This window comes from Neodiprion lecontei, chromosome 4 (assembly GCF_021901455.1).
Source record: "Neodiprion lecontei isolate iyNeoLeco1 chromosome 4, iyNeoLeco1.1, whole genome shotgun sequence".
Classification (NCBI taxonomy): domain Eukaryota; kingdom Metazoa; phylum Arthropoda; class Insecta; order Hymenoptera; family Diprionidae; genus Neodiprion; species Neodiprion lecontei.
The window spans coordinates 37,474,398-37,480,428 of record NC_060263.1 but is presented as its reverse complement, the minus strand read 5'-3'; positions in this window follow the sequence as shown (position 1 = coordinate 37,480,428).

The following is a 6,031-nucleotide window of genomic DNA, read 5'->3' as shown; positions in this document are numbered from 1 at the left end:
AAAAATATTATCACATATTTCTTCCCTCTCACGATGAAATTCTACGTATAACAAATTTTCTACGTTTCTAGATTTTAAGAGCTTTTATTTAAGCCTTTTATCAATACGATCGATGCTCGGAGAGCCGAAATATACCAGTCGTAATGTTTCCAACATCGTCGAAATCGTCAGTTTTAAGCCAGCGCCGATCATTTTGCAGAGATCTCCCTTACCGTCTGCTATCCTGACCGAAATTCTAGAGGGAATTTCAAATCGACTCTGTCTGAGAGGAAAATAAACAGACACGTTCAACAAAATTTAAAAAAAAAATGAAAGGATCATCGTTAAGAGAATAAAATCGAGAAAATTTAATAAGATATGATAAATTTACTCAACAGTATTTATACGTACTGCTCCGGGTATACGTTTGTCTATGCTTCATTCCAAGGAAGTTAAAGTTGTGCTTCGGTGTTTAATAATTCAGCGCTTTGCCGAAATTATACAAGTCTTAGAAACTCTGTCCAGAGGCGCTTTGCCGTCAAGACTCCTTTCAAAAACCTTTCAAAATTACTTCAAGATTCTAAATATACCGATGCCTATCGCTAAGAGGCACATTTATTAATATTCAAAAATCGGTGGTCAAGCGCATTCGTCATTCGTTGCAGTCTGTCTTTTCCGCGGTCAGCTCTTTTCCATTATCGATGATCTAAATTTTAGAGTCTACAACCCGTCATGATGCTGAGAGCCCAAAATAAACTTGACCGACGTTACATCGAACAGAATTTTTCAAGGGATAGCTCGTCCGTATTACAACATAATGATGGTCTTTGCGCAACTTGGAGTTATAGTTGAATGAAAGTAGGTAACGATAAATGATACATATTAACGCTTCGTAACGTACGTCATATGTAATATTAACGCCGTCCAGCACTTGTCGTCACGGAAACGTTATCAATTTGTTGAAATTTATGCGTGGGTAATTAAAATTAATCGTAAGAAAAAAGAGGATAAGAAATAAGGCGATTGAAGACGAAAGAATTAGTTCATTTCATTCCACTTATAAGCTATGACAATTCAACGACGATTGATAATGATTTTTTTTATCTAATTTGTATAGCCTGTAATTAGTTCAATTTCCGGAATTATCAATATTGCATTCTTTTCTTTTTTTTTTTTTTTTCAACTTCTACTCTTCAGAACCGTGTCTATCTTCAATAAAAAAAAATACCCAGTGGAATAAAAGCCATCTAGGAAATTTGGAAATCACGATGTTTCCAAGATTCTTTGAAGTTAATATTTTACGCTTGACTTGCCGTTTTTAATAATTAAACGCAGAGGATAATAGAATTAAGAAGCGTTATACAATGTAAAGTAGTAGATATAAGATAAAATAGTAGTCAAGTTTTACGTACAGAAGACGATACTTCAATCTTCAGATAATTTTAGCGCCGTTCTGAATAATTTGCATTAATTATCATACTTTGCTAATCTCAATTTTAACCTCAGGAGTTAATATTACTAATGCATGGTATTGAATACTTACTCGCCAAAGCCTCATAGCGGCGTCAAACGCGCTCGTACCGTGCTTATATTTTCCTAATACGCCGTAGTTATACCGTATAATAAGTCACATTGACTTGGTAATCTTAAAATTGTATACCTGGACACAAAAATAGTATAACTCGGTGTTCTTTTAAAAGAAAAATCCGTCACGAGAAAAGAAAATTATAATTTGTTCTATGACGCCATTTGAGAATGTGATAAAAAATTTGTCAACTCCAAGGGCTGAAAACTGTATGAATGCGCGAAAAATATAACTTTTCATAGCCGTAATCGGATTCCTTGATCTGAAAAAAATTGAAAGACGTGTTTTCAAAATTAAATATTCACCTGAGGCTACTAAAAACATTGACGGCAGTTGAATGGATAAAAGAAATATTTTTCAAACGTTGCACGAATATCCAACGTGTTTTTCGGTTTTATAGCTATGATAATAAACATTTCAATCAATTGATGACTCGAAAAAGAAAAATAGAGATTTTATGTTGTTCCAGACGCATGGGTAGTAATAGTACATTACGCAACAAGGGAATAATCCACTTTTATTCCCTTGGTACATAATGCACTTTACTCCCGACTCAATTCTGGTCGCATTATCGACTTAAAAAGAAAAGAGGAGAAAATCCTACAACTATTGCATGCATTTAGGTTGGCGGGAGTCAAGACGGGGTCGAAGAAGGAAGGGGGGAAGGACACTACCTAAAAAAATATAATTTTTAAAAATTGAATTAAATTTTTAAAAATCTCGGAAATACAATAAAAGTAATTGTCTGGCATTTCTTCTGTATTAGCATCATCAAAAATTCACACGATGACATTCAAAATGGAAAGGAAAGACAGAAGCCAGAAAAATTTAATGAGTTTTACAGTAGTCGCCAATGATTTGTAACATTTAACCTCGGTAACGAGCAAAATTTTCGTTAAAATATTATAGTCGTGCATTTCAATGCGTCGCAGGTGTTGTTCAAGACTAACGTAAGGTTAGAAAAACTAATGGTTAATTTATGTGTCTCCTTTCTCTTTCTCCCTATTTTATTTTATTACATACCATCTTAACGTTTCATTCTGCCTTTCGGGGACTTGTAATTAAATACAGTCTAATTCTAATTCTAATTCCAATTCCAATTCAAAAGTCCTCTCTCTTTCAGTTTTATCGTCAAAATTTGTGGCAATTGCTTGATAGGTTACAAATTTAGTGTGATTTTGTAAATGTACGTATAATCGTCTAGTGGACAATGTTGGGTGAGGGCCGTGTGTTTATAACTATTACGTTAGCCGGTCACGTTTTTTGATTATGTTTTATATTCATTCTAATCGAGTGAAATTTTGTTCGAAATTTTATTGTAACTTATGAGTTGAGAAAACTTTCCTTGAGGTTATGTTGTAAAAGATAAAAAAATCTAGCTTTAAAGTCATCCGTTAATTACGTTCACAAAGTGTTGTTCCAAATCGTCACGTCACTTGAAAGTATTAAAAAACAATGAGAATATTAAAAGTGCTGTTTTAATAAAGTTGTAAATTAAAAATCGCTAGTTGCCAAATGAATGAGGTCACAACAGGGAAGGTCGCATGAATGCGATTACTTCTAACAAGGACAAGGGAGAGGAAGGGGGGCTGGATCAAAAACTATGAAATTCATGTGACGCCGCTTATGAATAGCCCCTTAGAAAAAATTTACAACACAAATTTTAGTATTCTTAAATTTTACGACGATGGCAAATTGTCAGTGTTTTCCGTCATTCAATCCCAACTGACGAAGGCTCTCATATTATTAATTATGTTCGGAACCAGAATTCGGATACAGTTCAAACATTTGTCAAAAAGTTGTCTGTTAGTTGCGCATATATCCAGCGAATAATTTGCATTTTTTACGGAAATTGGCCAAATCGCATGTCTCTTACTCTCACGTACGTATATCGAAGGATTTCGAAAAATTGGTGACTCGTAAATTAGTTATAAAAATCAATCTTACGAGATGAGAAGGTCACTTGCCGTCGAAAAAATCTGGTTACTGTTTGACTAGACACATTATATGCGGTATTAGTGAATAAATGTGTGATTCCCGGATTTCAACAATCAGCAATATTGCCGATCGGCAATTCGACAATGTCAGAGAGAGTTCAACCGTCGCGCAAGGTAAGCAAGGATGCAACGTCGAACCCGCCAGTTTCAATCCTACAAGTTTTCGAATCGCTTTATCCGTTCGCTTTTAGCTGGACTTCGGAATTTCTAAAAGCTGAGTAAGAACGACCAAAAATAATCGATTTTCGATTAAATCAATCATTTTTCAAACTCGATTAATCAACCGACTCGATTGTTTTTCCTTGCAATCGGTTTTTGTTTTATTACTCCCATTGGAGTGTCAATTAATATCATTGTTTTACTTACTAAGATAACTATTTCAAATAACAAGTGATGGAAAAATGAATAATCTCCCCCGAATTTGAAATATATTTCGAACGAAACTGTAGATTATGAAAAAAACTTTTCCTCCATTAAAACGATGTACTGAAATTTATGAAATTTTGTTCTCAAACGTACTGTTACAAAAAAAAAAAAAAAACAAAAACGTAATAATCGATTAATCGACTCGATCAATCGATGCATCGATTATTTTTAGCCTAATGACCGTCGCCGGAGTCGAGACCTCGTCCTGCAGCCAAAAACCATCAGCTGTTCACTCGACCATCAATAATACGACCAGAAAGCGACAACTCGAGTTACCGATCCCGGCATTTGCACTTCGACCGCGTTTCAAAGAAACAATCCTCAGATATCCGTGTAATTTACGCGCTTTGACGAAACAAAGTTCACCCGACATAGGAACAAAAGGTGGCGTATTTTACACACGCGCATACGAAGGCGCATTACGAGTCGAAAAATTGCACAACTCGGCCTTTCCGCATGCATCGGTTCACGCTCTCCTCCTCGGGCAAATCCTTTAATCTTTATTCATGGCAAACGAGAGAGAACCACGGCATAATATTACCATTTTGTCGTTAAATAAAAATACAGGTCTGCTGCCACAGCCGACTGATATGTATATTAGCAAATTAACGATAATTCTGAGGTCGTGACGCCGCGCGCAACTAGTTTCCAACATGCCTGTTCTAAGAGACAAAAAAAAAATAAAAAAATTCCCCTGCCAAACAGGCATTATTCGCATACTATTTTTCCGCTTAACCTTTTGTCTTAACGTAGAGATGACGTGTATCAAGTTCATCTTTCATCTTTATCTAGATTAATCTAACGCTTATCTTCATCTTTTTTATGGCAAACCGACAAGACAAACTACAAGCTTATGCGACACGGTTCAAAGTCAAGACTCTGATGTCATTTTGGGAAAATAAATATTTCAGTGAAAACGTTTTTCCTCGAAGAAACTCGTTTCGCTCGACGATTACTGATAAAAGGGGCTGTTTGAATTAAATAGTCGATGTTTTGTGGGTGGTGAAGAAAATGTTTCGTTGCTTTATCTTAAATTTGACTTGATCCAACCAAATCTTTCGTTTTTTTTTTTTTTTTTTTTTTTTTTGCCTCGACAAAAAATTATTCGCAGGAATAATATTTCTTAGCGCCACACTGTATAGGATATATCATAAAATCAACAATTTTCCATTCTTGATTGATTACGAATCACAATGAAAATTACAATAACCTTTTCTTTTATAAAGTTAAATGCATGGGATGCGACTATGTTACCTCTTATATAGATAAATTTATATACGAGTACTCTAATCTTCATCTAGATAATGAATGACACGAATGTATCTTATACGCAGGTATAATCAATCCATCATAGTCGTTGATATTTTGGTTCCAGATCACGCGTCGTATTTGTATAAAGATCGTTGATCACAGAAAAATACAAAACATTGAAAACGCTTTCGAGCAATTAATTTGCCAAAAAAAGAAACGAAGTTTTCCCTGCCAAACGACTTTTCGCCAGACACGAAAACCGCACAGCGTGCGAAACATCAATATTCACAGAATTTATTTGCCAGCCTAATCGTATTCCGTGACATAACACGTGAGAGTTACAATCGCAATGCGGTGGATAGTTTTTGAATTTCAAATTATACGCAATATGATTCGGCACCGTGTCGCGGAATGATCAAGGACCGATCTTGACCGCAATAAGTTTCAGTCACCCTGGCGTCGTTCAAAATGTCGCATATTTTTACTGGTACGAAAATTGTCGAAATCAGTGGACTAGACGCAATAATGAATTCTAATTTCACTTCCTCTGCTCGCCGAAATGTTTACGTTCGCATCGGTGATTGTTGTCCCATTGTCAATATTACGCATTCTTTGAGCAATTTTACGTACCGTCAGGTATTCACACAGTTACCTAATGCGTATATTTGGACAACGATCAGAGCGAGCGATATCCTGGAGTGCCGTCGGCGTGTGGAATAGAACGGAAGATTTTCGCAACTTTCAAATCTTTTCCGAAACGTAGTTTTTTATTTCTTTTTTTTTTTTTTTACCC